The 16,804-nt window shown below is 39.6% G+C and overlaps 1 protein-coding gene and 1 long non-coding RNA gene across 4 annotated transcripts in view; one reads left to right on the plus strand and one right to left on the minus strand.

Annotated features, from left to right (window-relative positions):
- Positions 1-10,822, minus strand: part of AKT3 (AKT serine/threonine kinase 3) — a 141,627-nt gene extending 130,805 nt beyond the window's left edge. For 2 of the 3 annotated variants that reach the window (XR_011557463.1, XM_070734039.1), the window contains exon 1: positions 10,392-10,822. The gene's annotated coding sequence lies outside the window, so the exon portion shown is untranslated. The remainder of the gene's footprint in view (positions 1-10,391) is intronic. The other variant, XM_070734040.1, reaches the window with a different exon arrangement.
- Positions 10,136-14,008, plus strand: LOC139157356 (uncharacterized). Its single transcript, XR_011557464.1, has 3 exons — positions 10,136-10,963; positions 12,733-12,897; positions 13,427-14,008. It is a non-coding gene; the product is annotated as an uncharacterized lncRNA (long non-coding RNA).
- The last annotated feature ends 2,796 nt before the right edge of the window (positions 14,009-16,804 follow it).

A 16,804-nucleotide genomic window follows, 5' to 3' on the forward strand; every position in this document is an offset into this window, starting at 1 on the left:
GGCGCCTTTCCTTCGCTGTGGTGACTCCTCAACTCCCCAGAGCGAAAAGAGCATTTCTTTTCTCTGGGCGTTGGCAGAGGTTTATTTCCTGTCCAAGGGCCCAGAGAAAGGAAAATGCTCCATTCACTCTGGACTGCCAAAGCCTCCTTAAGCACCACCAAAAGGCTCCTCTGTCAGCCCAGAAAAGCCCGAGATGGACGGGATTAAAGGGGAAATGGCAGGAAACTGGCTGGGCCTTCGTGCCACTCTCAAATTACTTGGGAAATTTTTCCGGGTTTGGGTTCTTAAGTAGAAAATGCTTCTTAAGTAGAGGCAAAAAAATCTTGAACACCCGGTTCTTATCTAGAAAAGTTCTTAAGTAGAGGCGTTCTTAAGTAGAGGTAGCACTATGCATGCAATGCTGATCACTTGCTTGAAATCCTCACTTACATCATAAAAGAAACCACACAAGTATAATAAATGTAGCCCTCAATTTATGACAAGTAGTTTAGTGACCATTCAAAATTACAATGAACTGCCCTGCAAAAGGGATTTATGATTTGGTTTTTAAATTTCAACATTGCACTGCTCTGTGAATATATGAACACATTTTGTGTGCTCAGCAACTAGTCTTCATTTACAGCTTTTTACAGCACTGTGATCAAGTGAACACAGATTTACTAGCATTTTGCCAGAAACCAGTATTTACAGTATTTTTCAGAATAAAAGGCGAACTTATACTGTGTGGAAATGTTGGTTCGTCTTATACACCGAATACAGCCATCTTTGGCTTCCCAAAGCCCTGCCCCCATCTCCCACTTTTGTGAAAAATGGGCCTGTTTCCGCAAAAAACAGGGTGCACAGAGAGTTTGAGAGGCCTGTACAGTGCTCCTGGCAGCTGGAGGAAGGCAAAAAATGGGCCATTTTTTCACAAAACAAGGGCCTTTTTGGCTTCTCCCAGCCCGCAGGAGCACTCTCCAGGCCTCCCAAATGCTCTTTGTGCCGTTTTTTGTAAAAACAGGTGAAAAACAGGCCCATTTTTGTGAAAAAGAGGGCACACAAAGAGTTTCGGAGGCCTACCAAGTGTTCCTGGAGGCCAGGAGGAAAAAAACTATTTTTTCTTACTTATCTTTTCAAAATCTTGGTGTATTTTATACACCAATGCATCTTATAGTTCAAAAAGTACAGTAAATCAGTTTTCCAGAAAAACCAGGCCATAGTAAATAATGGGTCATTTAATGGTTGAAATGTTTCCTTGACCACTGCATTCACTTAACAACTGCTACAAAAAAGGTTGTAAAATTGAGGCCTGTCATATGATGACCTATTTTGCAACCACCACATCTTATAACCATAATTCTCAATCTTAATTACAGTTATAAATCGAGGACTACCTGTATTTATATCAAACCACTGAATTATATACTTGGATGCTATACTTGGAAGCTATACAACTTAGTGGACCTGATTTAATATAAAAATGTTACACGCTTAATACAAGAATTTGATTTTAAAAACTTAAATGAAATACAGATCAGGGATTTTTTGAGATTTGGCAAGAGATACTGAACATGTCATTAGGCAATTAGTTCCACTACTGTATTAGGAAGCAAGAGTATCTACAAGGAAAGTCGGGTAGAAAAATATGAAATAGGTATCAAAACACTACAGCACAAACTGTGTCTGATGTTCTGGTTTCTGACAATCCAATGTAGACTCAAAACACCAGGGGTCACACTATATACTCCATCATTTCATTGTTTTCTCATCACGGTTACTTCCATACACTAATGTTACAAAATTCTTTCTGATGATCATTTAACAATAGAAATTGCAATATCAATTAGGCTTATATATTACCCTATAATGCTTTACAGAATCCTCTCTACTGTTTACAATGTTAGCACATTGCCCTCAACAAGCTGGGTCCTCATTTTACCGACCCCAGAAAGATGGAACACTGAGTCCAACCTTGAGCCCCAACAGAATCAAACTTATAGACAGAATCTTCCTGCAATATTGCATTCCAACCACTGCACCACTAAGGTTCTTCTAATTAAATCCATCTCCTAATTAAACCTTGAATTCTCATCCAAAATGCATAAAATGAATATTGTATTGAAATCAAGCTAGAAAACAAGTTACTTGAGATTGCAATTAACAATAAAAGATTTCAAAATGCTTAACATTCCAAATATATTTTGAAAAACTGCATTAGAGGCAAAAGTTATATTTATCACATTAAAAAGTCCTTCAAAAAAACAATTTAAAATTATCTCATTTTGGGCAACATATAGAATTTCTAAAATCAATTATGAAAACCTTACAATAACACCTGCCTGGGGTCAAAAAACCTATTCTATCTTGAAGCTCTGAAACAGCAATAATTAGAAAATGGGAGTTGCTTAATCTCCCAATCTATGGGAACATCAGGGTCTTTTAACACTTTACAAAAAGCCAACAGGATCACAGCCATTTTCATAGGGAAGGGATAATTCTTAATTTGCACAAAATGATACCATTTAATAGAAAAGCCATGGAGCATGCCAACTCTATCAGTCTTGGTGAGTTGGGCAGAGACAATTGAAGACAGAAGTTTCTTTAAGTAATCTATTCCTGTGCGGTGTAGGATTTTATAATTATAACCAGCTGTGATTTTTTTCCTAGAAGCCTACTAGGAGCCAGTGCAATCTGCAAATCAGAGATGTTATACCTCCAAATCACAAACACCCCAAATTGCTGTTACCCCTGTATTCTGGACCATTGCTGTTGTTAAATGCTTTTCAAGGGCAATTCCGTAATCTGCTTCCTCCAAGGCTCTCTTTTCACAATCCTGTGTTATCTCTGACCCTTCTTATCCAGGAAGAATTGGGTCATCCTGACTAGTGTCACTGGCCACCTGTCTGCAGATGCAATAAGTGTAGAAAAATCAAAATCAAATACAAACTAAGGATAACCTAGGTTCAATATTTGTCACTTTCATCCAGAAAAAGATTGTTGCACCTATCATAGAATACAATAGAATAGAATAGAATAGGCCAAGTGTGTGTCAGCCCTCATCAAAAATTTCCTAACAAAAAATCCTTAACTCAACCCCCTACTGTTGTCAAATTCTTGCAGGACATCCCCAGCTAAACACCAAGGTTTAAAGTAGTAGACAAATTTAATAAGTTAGCCACTGCTTCACATGGTCAATTCATATTCAGCTATAGGATGCAAGCAGTTCCTCTCTCACGATCCCCACCCTCCTGCTACTATTGTCATCTGATTTCAAATCCAAGTACTGGCAACAATCCAGCAATCCAATGTAGACCTTCTCCAGAAACCTGCTCTATTGCTTGCAACTTCAAGAGACTACTATCTGAACCAAGAATTTAATTTAATTTCTTAGATTTATAAGCTATCCTTCTGCAAATGGACTTAGGACGCTGTACGACAATAAAAACTATCTACAATATACAATGAATAAAATCCCCAAAATTTTAAAACATTCATCCACCGGTCATTCATCCCATCGGGCCGGACCTGTATGTTGTAGCTCAACGGCCCCAAGCCTGGTGGCAAAGCCATGTATTAAGGCCTTTTGAAAGGCCAGGGAAGTGGAGGCAATGCGGATCTCCAGAGGAAGTTGATTCCAGAGGGCCGGAGCTCCTACAGAGAAGGCCCTCCCCCATGGTCCCACCAGCCGACATTGTTTGGCCAATGGCACCCGGAGGAGGCCAACTCTGTGGGATTGGATCAAAGAAAAAGGTAATACAGGTAGTCCTCAACCTATGACCATAATGGGCAGGCCCCACTATGGTCATAGGTTGAGGACTACCGTCGGTTGGCGACAATCGTTAAGTGAGATAGCCTTCTTTAAAGACCCCTGCTACCCCTCATGCTACTGTTAAATTAATGCACAGGTCATTAAGCAAGCATGGGATACCTCATGGATGGGGAAGCCTTGAGAGGCATCTGGATTCATAAAAGAGACAGACAAGCATCAGCACCTTTGCAGAAACAGTTTAGCAGAGGGAAAGAACCCTCCTAGATTAGGACCTAGCACATATTCCAATGCTGGAGAAAGAAGTCTCTGTGTTTGGCTGATGAAACCATATTTGTGGCCGAGTCTACTTCTCCATCAGTTGGCCGTTGGGAGATTGCAAACGTCTCTTGGCTCTTGCTATGCTTTGGGGAAGGTAGCCACCTGCATGCAAAGGCAGTAGTTTCAGGACAAGCTTCCCAAAACCTTTCCCTTGCTAACCCCCCTTCCTCTCTCCTTCAGAAACCCATATTTTTCTAATAAAGAAAAAAAAAGCTGGGAGAAACAGACTTTCTCCCTAATTTGAAGTGGGGCATTAGGTGCTGACATTAAACTCTGCCTTCCCTCCAATCTTGATCTCTTTTAACAACGTAATTTACTAAATTTACTGCCGGAGTGTCAAAGTTTAGGGGTGACTAAAATGAAAATGAAATACACAAGATTTCACTACTTTAGAATTTTTTCTCTCTACATATTTCCAAAGTACATGCTCACAAAGTTCATTGGTAATGAACAGCATACTAACCAGACATTGCAAGTCATGAAAAAGAAATTATTACAGCTATTACAGTCTTGAGAAGTTAGTTAAGTTAGTTATTTGATTTTTATGTCGCCCTTCTCCTTAGACTCAGGGCGGCTTACAACATGTTAGCAATAGCACATTTTTTAACAGAGCCAGCATATTGCCCCCACAATCCGGGTCCTCAATATTATTATTGAAGCATGAAAAAAATCTAATAGGAAGGCATTGAACAGGTGAGTCATAAGACTACAGGTAGTCCTCACTTAACAAACACAGATGACCAGCAACTTGGTTGCTAACCAATACCGTTAAAGTGATGCATCACATGACTTACTGCACTTACAAAATTAGCATGTCACTCTAGTCATTAAGGATGACATCAAGTGACTATGACTTATTGCCAGCTTTTCCATTAACTTTGCTTGTTGGATGTTGGCTATTAAACTTGCAAATGATGACCATGTGACCACAGGACACTATGACCTGAAAAGCAAGTTGGTTGCATAGTGAAACTCCCTGTTACATTTACTTGTTTTCCTTCAGACCCAAGTCTGGAAAACAATGGTGGGAAAAGACTTCTAAAAGAAACCTAAACATCTTTAAGGATAAATATAGTCACAAGACATATGCTACATTCTATCAACATTCCCTTTGCAATATTATAACTAAAGGCAATAAGAAAAGACCAAGCGAAGGTTGAAAACAAATCAGTATCTGAACAGTCATTCATATTTATTTTAAACCAAGCAGCAACTTAGAAAGTCTACCATGATCAGAAAAACGATCAGTGGATGGAGAATGAAGGTCCTTCAGACAATCAGCCTGCCTTCTATTGCCCAAAATAAAACATTAATCTAAGCAGCAGTTTATAAATTCTACTCTGACACATAGAAATTATTGAGATCATCCATGGAATGGCCAGAAGTATACTTGTACTTACCTTTTGTTCCAATAAAGCATTTCTCATTGACTATTATCAAATACAAATTAAGTATATTGATGCTTCTCTTTCTTAAAAACATTTATTATATTTTATCATTCATTTGTATCTTACTTTTATTACTTTTACAAATAATTCAAGATGGCAAACACCTTTCTTCTCATATTTTCTCCACAAAAGAGAGTGGTCCAAAGTCACCCAGCTGGCTTTCATGGCTAAAATGGGACTTGAAGTCATGGTATTCCAGTTTCTAGCCTGGTACCTTAACCACTAGACCAAACTGGTTTAATTACAGAAATAATTCTGGCCATTCTTTGATTAACCTGATAATCATATAATCACATCATGTCAGATTTTCAATTTTGGAAGAAAAGCCTTATAATAATTTCCATAATCCAAAACAATATTCTGTTTTATTTCCTTTAATTCTAGTTATCTCTGATAAACAAGAGAACTGACACTACAGGAATGAAGAAATATAATTCTGGATACCAATTGAGCACAAATGAAAAATTCAAAACAAGATACTAAGCAATCCCCAAAAATCTATAAAAAAAGATTTTGAGATTACCAAGAATCTCAGAGATATCTAAGGGAATTACAATGTAATCTCTACAATAGGCAATCACCCAATAAAGTGCATTCAAAATGTACATAAAGATTAGGTTCCAATTCTTCTATTGTTAGACTAAGATTCATATTCATAGAAGTTTTCTATTTTTTGTTTGCCTTCTCTTTTTTCTATAGCATTCTGCATCAATTCCTGTGAAAGGAACAGGAAACTCTTGTAAACATGATTGTAAACAATATGATTTTAAGAAATATATATTAGAAGTAATGGAAATACTACTTCCTACATGAAACAGCAATTGAACATCTACTCAGCATCCCTTTCTATATCAATAATTATGCCCTCAATTGGTATAATGTGCATTTCTATAACAGTTTGTGCTCAGGGCAGAAAACATATTTTCCATTATAACCATGAGATAAAACAATTTATCGTTCCTCTTTTTAAAGCCTTCAATTTTAAAATATCAGAATTATCAAATGCAAAATTTAGAGAATATAGCTGTGACTGTTAACTTCAAGATGATATTTTAATATTTATATGCTAAAGGCCTGAACCAGTATCTTGAGAAGTCAATGGAAACATACCTATTACTTACAAAATGAAACTATTTCCTAAAGTGTCTATTTCTTTCAGAACCAGGGCACTAAGAAATCCTATACAACTTGCAACACATAACTTACAAACCTTTTATTCACATTTTTACTGATGTAAGTAAGCAATATCAAAAGTGACACACCTTATATTTCATCTGCTTTAGTTGGAAAACTTTCTTAAATCTGCCAGACAAATTTCTAAGAAACCGTTTATTGAAACATTGCATAACAGAAATTAGAATGCTGTTGATATTTTTTTATCACAATCCGATTCATAAACAAGTTATGTTCAAATGTAGTAAGAGTTTTTATAAGCTTGTAACTGACTTTTATGATATGTACATGGTCTTTCATGAGCACAGAAAAGATTTCTTCACAATTTCTTAAGTTAATAAAGTCAATCCAAGCAAATTAACATGTTCTGGTTTCTGTACTGTTTTGAAGAAGCATGTAATAAGAGAGAAAAAAGCAATTCTGAAATCCTGTTTTAAAATGCTTAGTAGAAAATATACTTTTAAAAGGATTCTTATTCTTATTCAAAATATAAATTAAACCATTTAAGAATTAGCTCAATTAGTCAATATTCATATATATTCAATCTTTTCCCAGATTTTCACTATTACACTGTGGCAGTTGACAAAATGTACACAATATTCAATATTTTGTAATACACGGTAATTTAAAGTAATTCCTAACTTTCAAACATATTAGTATAGTTTTCTGATCTATTAACATTTTAATAGTAAGCCTTAACAAATTCTACAGAAATAGCTTCCAGCATAACTTGTGGATAAAACGGCTTTATTTTTATAAATGAGTTATAAAGATGATTTAGGGCCCCCATTTAACGAAAAAATATTAACCAAACTTTAATTATTTTTAACTATACCATTTAATTTGAAATACTACTGCAATACAGACTAAAAATATATTCCTGTTCTTAAAAGCCTTCAGTCCAAATTTAATCAGACTCAAATTGAAGTTAACATCTGATATAATTATTTGCAGGTGTCAATGTAGTATAGTGCAACAGTATGAAAGCAGTTTGTCCCTCTTTTTGATGGGATATTTGTCAATATACAGTACTAGTCTTTGCTATATCCTGAGATTTCCCAATGGTGTTGCATCCAACCACCAACCTAGTTTGACCCTGCTCAGCTTTTAAAAGATCAACCAAGAGCTGTTAGGTGCTGCCATCTACTGTAAGCTTAATCAGACTTTTTTGTAGTAAATTCCATTTATTTCACTAGGACATGAATATACGGTAAGTAAACAAAAATGGACAATAGGCTAAATTGGGAGTGAATTCAGCTGAAAGTAATAGCCACTGCCCCAATTGCCATTATAGCTTTAATTTTATATATCTACCATATAGCTGTTCATTTTATATTTAAACCATTTTTCTGGCAAAGTTTGTTGTATATTTTGATCACAATTTATAGTACATACTGACCTGAATTGTCAAAAACATTTTCAAAAATTTAGATTGTTATTTGCATAATTACTACTTTCAGGTAGAAAAAGTGAATGAAGCCAAATGTCCATATGTATACATCTATTCATACAATGAGATTTCTCTTTTTCTATGCTTCTCAAAGTTTGAGTTCCTCCTCAATATATCAAACAGTAATAAGTTTTCAGAATGTGCAATAGGCTACAAGGATAAATTGTCTGTCCCCTTTGCATTTATACATCAAGTTCCTTCAGTGGAAACACAAGGATTCTATCCAGAATAACATGTTAAGACATTAATCACATGTATTTTTAGATGGAAATAAATCTCTTTGAACTCAGAAGAACTTATCTCCTATCTCCTACTCTCAATGAGCTGTTTATATGAAAAGATAAAATAGTATGTTTAAGAGGTATTATTGAAATTAAAAATAGATAAAACAATATATTAGATTCCAATTAAAAGCAGGCTTATTTGCAGGCTAGGAAAATCAGTGATAAACTTCCATATATGTCCAGTTAACAAATACAAGAAGTAGTGAGCAATCCAAAGAAAGATACTGGGATCAATTTAAACCCTTCCACTGAGAGTAAATAGAAATATAATGAACATTTCAGTTAGGATTTTTAGAGAAAAAATGATTCATCCAAAAGAAAACATACACTATACACAGGCAAAAAAAAGGAGGTTAAAGGCAGAAGAAATGCTTCTGGAAAATATTTACTAGAAATGTACAGTTGAAATTGTAGCTTCTTTTATATAATATAGTACTTTATGTTAAATCTTAGTAGGGAAGCAAAGAAACTATTCCGCATTAAAAGTTCATAAAGTGTTGTTTACTTCTAGTAGGAATTTGTAAATTCCATTTAGTCCTCAGATTTGTTATTTTGTTTACTCCTATATGTACAAATCATATAGCTTTGTGAAATATGAAGAATGTTTGCCTACTTTACACACTTCATAACTTATTAAACTTTGTATGATTTCAAATACAGGTTTTTTTTAAAAAAATGGAATTTTTAAGCAGAGGTAACAAAAATGTTGGATGCTATTTCATCAATCCTATATGTAAGTATATCATTTATAATGTATAAGTAATGATGGTTAAATTTATGTGGAAGAAACACTAAATTATTTGAACAGAACACTAAGCTATTTTAACTGAAGCGATTTAACTGAAAAGAAAATCCCACATACAATACTGGAAAAGACTGCATTGAAATGTTCAGACTTGTGTTGAATGTACCCGTTTATCTGAATCGTGGGCTGCATAAACTGAAGGAAAGCAGTATCAGACACAGTCACAAGGTACATCGATGCCTGTACATGCAAAGCAGTAACCATGGCTGTCCAGCAGACGTGATGTAAACAAGCAAGCTTTGTTTACTTGCATCGGTGGACTTCTGCGAGAAAAGAGCATCTCTTTTGCCCGTCTCTATTATTAGAACGAAGGTTGTTGTTTTTGAAAAGGAAGAAAACGGAAAGGCGCCTTCATTAAAGCGCCTTTTGCATTCATTTACACCTCAGAACAGAATGTAAGAAGAGATAAGAACATCTCTAAGGAGGAAGCGGCGGCGACCAGAGAGGGTTTCCTGAGGGAGGGAGGGAAGGAGGGAGACTGGGCGTACGAGAGAAACGAAACGTGCAACTGTTAATGCGCCATCCATCTCAACGGCCTCTCAGCCACAACGGCATTCCGTACAAATAACGGGGGTGGGCTGCGCGCGCGCGAGGGTTGTTATGATGCGCCTCGTGGCCAAGCGCACACCTTCTCCCTCCTTCCCTCGCCCCCCCTCCCCACGAGATATATTAATGTTACATAACCCTTCTGCCTCCACACAGAAGCCCGGCAGGCCCCGCCAACCGGACTACACACACACACCACAAGAGGACTTGGGGGGGGATTTGTTGTTTTTTTTAATGCCTCAGCTGCTGCATGCGCTGGTTTTCGAAGGGGAGGGAGGAGGAGGAAGAGGAGGAGCTGCGAAAACCAGGCAGCCGCCGCCGCCTCCCTCTCCCTGTCACTAGGCGCGTTTAGGATGGCGGCGGGCGAAGGGGGGGGGGAGAACGCCGCGTTGGGTCACAGGGAGCGGGAAGAAGGGGCCGGAGCAGTCGTCTGAGACGCGAGGTTTCCCCACCTGCCCCCCTCCCTCGCCTCACGTGCCCCCCGCGGAGCCACCAGCAGCCAGCCAGCTTCCAACAGGCGCCCCCCCCCCCATCGCCGCCGCCCGTCTTCCCAGCGCGCGCGCCCCCTCCTTTCCTCCCCCCCCGCCGCCTCTGTCAGCGCGGTCACGAGCCTGCCTACCTGCAGTAAAAGGCGAGGGTGGCGGGTGGCGGGCCGTTGGCGCGGAAGCGGGTCTCCGGGCAGGGGGGCGCCCACGACCTCTCCTCCCTTGTCCCCCCTGCCGGGTTGAGTCCCTTTACGGCTGCGGCGGTCTACCTCGGCTGTAGGTTTGCGAAGGTCTTGACTCCAAGCCGGCGCCGCTCCGTGAGATGCGGGCGGGGCGGCGGCTACATCGATAGTGGCTCTCCCGCTATTTAGGGAGGCGCCCGCCCGGGCAGCTCGGCCGCAGCATCCAGGGAGTTAGGAGCGGCGCCTACTCTTTCCCCAACTGGATACGCCCCGAGCGGCCCGGGGCCCGGCGCTCGCCTCGATTCCTGCCGCCTCCTTCGCCAGGTTCGTTATTGACTTTGAGGAAAACTCCCGACGTCACTGGCTCCCCCACCCCCACCCCCCCGCCGACAGTGTCTCCCCCTCCAAGGCGGCGACGGTGGCGGCAGCAGCAGCGGTAACGTCGGCATCCCCCAGATCTCGCGAGAAGCGCCAGCGTGCGGAATGGAGCGGGGGGTCTGCCAGACGGAGCGAGCAGGGAAAAGGTGGGGGCTGCCAGACAGAGCGAGAGAGCGGCGGGAAGGACACGGAGAGGGACGGGGGCGGAGGTGAAGGCATGAATGAGAGAGAAAGAGGGAGGCGGGAGGCGTCGGGGCTGCTGACCAACCGACGGATACGTGCATAGCAAGGGGAAGATGAAAGGCAGCCGGGCGGGTGGGAAGAGCGCAGTCTGGGGATGCCTGTCATGTTGGCGTGCCGCAGTAGGGTTGCTGTTTCGGCGGGACACAGTCTACCAGGCGGTTCGCTCTCCGAAACGGGAGTTGGGCAAATAAGTTTGTCTGGTGTTCAAATTTAAAAACCCCTTCCCCAATCAATAATGACCTGCTGTAAAAATGGTGGGATGTCTTAAGCATAAAACTTATCAGGAAAGATCTAAATGAACTCAATCTGTATAGTCTGGGGGACAGAAGGGAAAGTGGGGACATGAAATATTTAAACATGTTAAAGGGTTAAATAAGGTTCAGGAGGAAAGTATTTTTAATAGGAAAGTGAACACAAGAACAAGGGGACACACTCTGAGGATAGTTGGGGGAAAGATCAGAAGCAGCATGAGAAAATATTATTTTACTGAAAGAGTAGTAGATGCTTGGAACAAACTCCCAGCAGACGTGGTTGGTAAATCCACAGTAACTGAATTTAAACATGCCTGGGATAAACATATATCCATCCTAAGATAAAATACAGGAAATAGTATAAGGACAGACTAGATGGACCATGAGGTCTTTTTCTACTGTCAGTCTTCTATGTTTCTATAATGAGAAGTCAGCCGCCTTTGCTTCAGCAACCTTTCCCCCAAAAAAATTTTTTAGCAACAACCCAGTCTTCAAGGTATAATAGACAAGTTTTTCCACCTTCTGTTTAAGCACCAGCATGATCATGCATAGAACTGGAGACATCGGGGGCGGGGAATGTGTCTCCATAATTGTATCCAACTAATACTTCTGTAAGATGCATTCCATCGATATTTACAATGGAACCTTTGTGGGACCGGTGGGCAACAATATTTATGGCTTCAAAAATACCTCTAAAAACCTAATCCCGTCTGGCCAAAAATTTATCGGGGCCTCTTGGAAAGGAAGCTACCGGTATCTGTCTGCCAGATTTTGTTGTTGTTGGACTTCTCTTTATAACATTATTTGCACTCTTTTTCAAACAGGTAGAAAATATTCACACAACACAAATCATGGAATAGGAATGCAGAATTCACTTGTTCCTTGTTGAATTTATTTTAAAAACTAATTTCCCTCCAGCAAAAAGGGTTCTGAAAAATAGATAACATTGACAATTCATATTCACACAATATTTTTCGGCATCAGTGGGCACTTAAATGCTTACTTACTGGTTATAGTCAAATAAGGGCTTAGCTCTCTTCTAATATAGGTAATTTGGCCCTTCTGTTCTAAGCAGATGATATAATTGATGTTACTTGGAATAGTAGTTCATCAGCCTATCAAATAATTAACTTGGTTGCAATTTGGGGCCATATGATATTTAGCTTGCTTAATTAAGACACTAGATTATTACAAAATACAGTAGATACTTTAATCATGATTGTTGTGATGTACATTCAAATATTTGTGTTGTATTTGTAATGTTAGTAATGTTCTTCTCTATGCTTTATTATTTATTTACACAATTTCTGTACTGCTGACTGTTGACAAAATGAGCCTTTGTTTCATTAACTCTTTCTTACCTGATATTAGTTGTTTGTTATACAACTATTGAACATTGGTATTATTAAATCCCATCTTAGGCACAAAGCCAGCCAAATGACCTTGGGCCAGCCTAGGAAGGAGGCAACTGCAATTCACTTCTGAAATCTTGCCAAGAAAACCACAGGAACTAATCCAGGCAGTCTCCAGGAATCAACACCAATTCAGAGGCACCAGCATATTCAGTTTGAAATTAAGACTCATTAGTATGTCAACACACCAGATTAAGTTCAAGATACTAAGATAGTTCTGATACTCATGTCCAAATGGGTGGGTCAGGCATTACCTTTGCAGATCTGGATGGATCAAAATGAAGTCAAATACCATTAAGAAAAAGTTGTCATTTGTATATGATAATATTACTCTTTGATTCTATTATTGGTTCTGATTAGGTTTTACTGCTCCAAACAGTTGTAGGGCAGCTGCTAAAGGCCATAGCTACAAAGACTTTTGCCCAAATTTAGCTGGTACACCAGTTGTAAGTTTGGTAGGGCTGCAAAGCTCTGATGCACATCCTCATATTCTCACAGACTACTACAACAGGGGCTACCTCTGAAGTTTATTTGGAAACAGGATACTGTAACAGTTGTAAGTTTAAGGGTTGGTTGAAAGTTATTTTTAGTGTCAGTGTAACTAAACAGTAGCTAAAACTAATGGTTTTAAGATAAGGACCTTCTACACTGTATTATTTTCACACCAAAATAACTTGTACTTCTGAATTTTTTATTGACGCAGATGTGGAAATCGTATTTGCATTCCATCCCAAGGATCCTGCTTGCCAAGATAAACACAGAGTTGTAAATCTTTCAAAAAAACTAGCCACAGTTGGAGTTTCTGGACAACAAGCTCTCACTATAAGCAGTTTCAATTTCCAATTGTTATTGCAATTTCTGTGAAAATATTATGCATGTATTATGTATGAATTTCTTCTTGAAGTCTGCTAAATTAATTAATTAATTAATTTATTTATTTATTTAATCAGATTTCTATGCCGCCCTTCTCCTGGGACTCACATTGCTGAACATTCTATAGTAAATAGTGTTTAGAAATCACAAACTATCTATAAAGCAGAGCAGTACATGGGTCATCTCATCCCAAACATCTTAATTTATTGTCGGCATTTGTGATTCAAAATTCTGTTATTCAGAATTTTTAAGCTGGGTGATTTTTTAAAATAAAACCTATCCCAAAAGCTTGAACTTTTTAATAGTTGGTGCTGTAGTTCTTCTTTGTCTCCAAAAAGTTATACGTATATCATTTCATCCATTATAATGTTTCTCTGTATAAATTAAGCTATTCTGAAAAATAACAATATGAGCAAGGGTTTTTTTAGTAATATTATGTTGATAATATTGTATTTCTTGTAGGCCAGGAATAAATACAATTTTTTGCTCTTTTTCAACTGTAGAATTTTTCTAAAATGCTATTCCTTTTCAGACAGAATGTTAAAAGGTGATCTTGCTATGAAATTTGGGCCCCCAATTTATATCTATAGAATAACAGGTTAAGAAGAAAAAGGCAGAATGAATTTTATGTTTATCAATTAATAAAGCAATGAAAATATGAATAGTCCTGTAAACTGCCAAAGCACAGATGTCAAAAGTACCACGTCACAAGACCGTTTCGTGGTGTTTTTCCCTTTGCGGAGCTGGGATAGGCATGGCCTACATGTAATGCATCCAGCCACGGGTCGCCAGTTTGACACCCCTGAGCTAGAACATTGAGAATGTGATTCAGAATATTGCCATACCAAATCTGAAGTCCAAACCTAGGTTTTTGGAGATAAACTGACAGATGGACAGATAGCTAGTTCTCATAATACTTCCCTACAGATCAATTTGTTTTTACGAAAATCTATTTCAATCATTTTATTTTTTGCTTTAAAAGCTAACATATACTGTAATACTTTAGTTCTCTCTTTTAAGAAAAGTATGTATTGTTCATTCTTTTCTAATTGAAATTAAGAGACAGTGAAATAAAATTTGGAAACTGTTCATGGGGAAAATAGCATTTATAGTAAACTTTGAGATTGATTATCAATAATAAAATAAACCACTATATCTAGTAGGGAAAAAATCATAAGCAAGGAATTAAAGCTCTGCTAGAGCTAATATCTAACAGCTCCAATTGTACCAATCATATTCAAAAATATATCTTAATTGGGGAAATGTCCAAAATACATAGTTATTTATAGCTAAAGGAATGTTGGTTTAACTAAGGCTAGAATGTTAAATGTATTAATAGTAGTAAAATATTGTTCAAAACAAGTTCAAGGATAGGATGGTCTGTGCATATCTGTAATTCATCTAAAATAGTTTCTGACAGCAGAATAATCAGTAGATCTTGCATTTTCCAGAGTTCAGTCAAATGACAAGTTGAATGTTTGTGAGATAGATATATGAGAAATAAATAAATGGATAGATTTCAGCTTTCTCTGACCTCTTAGATTCATAATCTAGATATTTCCTTAATAATGTAGCTGTTGAGCAATTGCTGCACCATTCAAAAGCACTTTCAACTATTGAATCTGAAGCAGTAAACTTTTTTCTCAGATTCAGATATTGTGAACATAATGCCATATAAATCTAGCATACTGTGAACTTGATAACATGAAGATAATGAAAATCTATTGTATATCCTATTGTTGCCTTGGACAGGAAATGAACACTCGGACACCAAGCTGGGTAAAATGGGTCACTTTATTAAATATTAACAGAAAGACCTGCAGGGGTCGCTAAATGGGGCGGAGTTTCCTGAACACAACATACTTGGGCAACTCAAATGGGCGTTACTCCATGCCTGGTCAGGGTGAGGCTTGCCCCGCCTACTCCCGACCAGTAAGCCACGCCCAGCATGTGGGAGAGCTCGCCTTGCATGACCCGGAACCGGAAATGACGTAGGTGAGCCCCAAGGGCACCCCCTTCACACCTCTCTGTCCGTGGAGGAAGCTTGAGTTGTGCAATGGGGGTGCCAATCATCTTACAAAAGATGCCCAAAGGAGAACACACAGTTGCTACTGATACCCTTTCCGCCCCGTTTCTGCCATATAGTGACCAAGAATATAAACATCAAATTGCTGAATCAGAACCTATTTACATACAGATGCACCCCGTAACCACAAATCCTTACCCTCATACAGGATGGAGTAGGCGAAAAACAATCCGTAGCAAATGCCCAAAGACTGCAAAAATTCCTACTTGGCCCCTACCAGGTGACCTATAAAAACATCCTGGATTGAGCGGAGGGTGGGTGGGTGTCTGTTCTGCGGCGAGCTCGGGGGCAAGAGAAGCCGTGGGGGCAAGCAAGCCCTGATAAAGGGCACACGCCCCGCCCCTCGGCTTCCCAGAATGCCCGAGCGGCCGTTGATTGCTCTGGGGCGTTCCCGCGCTATCGTGGGGAACGCCCCCCAGCTGATGGGGGGAGCCGAGTTGGTTCCCGCCATTGGCAACTTTCGGCCAGGCGTTAATTCGCCCGGCCTCTCATTTGCCTTGGATGGGAAATGAACACTCGGACACCAAGCTGGGTAAAATGGGTCACTTTATTTAATATTAACAGAAAGACCTGCAGGGGTCGCTAAATGGGGCGGAGTTTCCTGAACACAACATACTTGGGCAACTCAAATGGGCGTTACTCCATGTCTGGTCAGGGTGAGGCTTGCCCCGCCTACTCCCGATCAGTAAGCCACGCCCAGCATGTGGGAGGGCTCGCCTTGCATGACCCAGAACCGGAAATGACGTAGGTGAGCCCCAAGGGCACCCCCTTCACACCTCTCTGTCCGTGGAGGAAGCTTGAGTTGTGCAATGGGGGTGCCAATCATCTTACAAAAGATGCCCAAAGGAGAACACACAGTTGCTACTGATACCCTTTCCGCCCCATTTCTGCCACAGCAGGGGGTCAGATCTCTATCTTGGCCCCCTGCTCCCCACCTAAGCCTGCTCCAGCTCACGCAGGCACCACTGCAGGTCTGTGTAAAATTGCCACTCCTGATATCTTCCTAAATTGACCCAGTGAAAGCTAGGGGGGGTTTAAAAAAAACAACAACACATGCCCGGGTGTCTGATCACTTTGCCTCCCCCTGCCGTGTAACACATATCCTGGTCCCGTCAACTGCTG

This window comes from Erythrolamprus reginae, chromosome 1 (genome assembly GCF_031021105.1).
Source record: "Erythrolamprus reginae isolate rEryReg1 chromosome 1, rEryReg1.hap1, whole genome shotgun sequence".
Classification (NCBI taxonomy): Eukaryota; Metazoa; Chordata; class Lepidosauria; order Squamata; family Dipsadidae; genus Erythrolamprus; species Erythrolamprus reginae.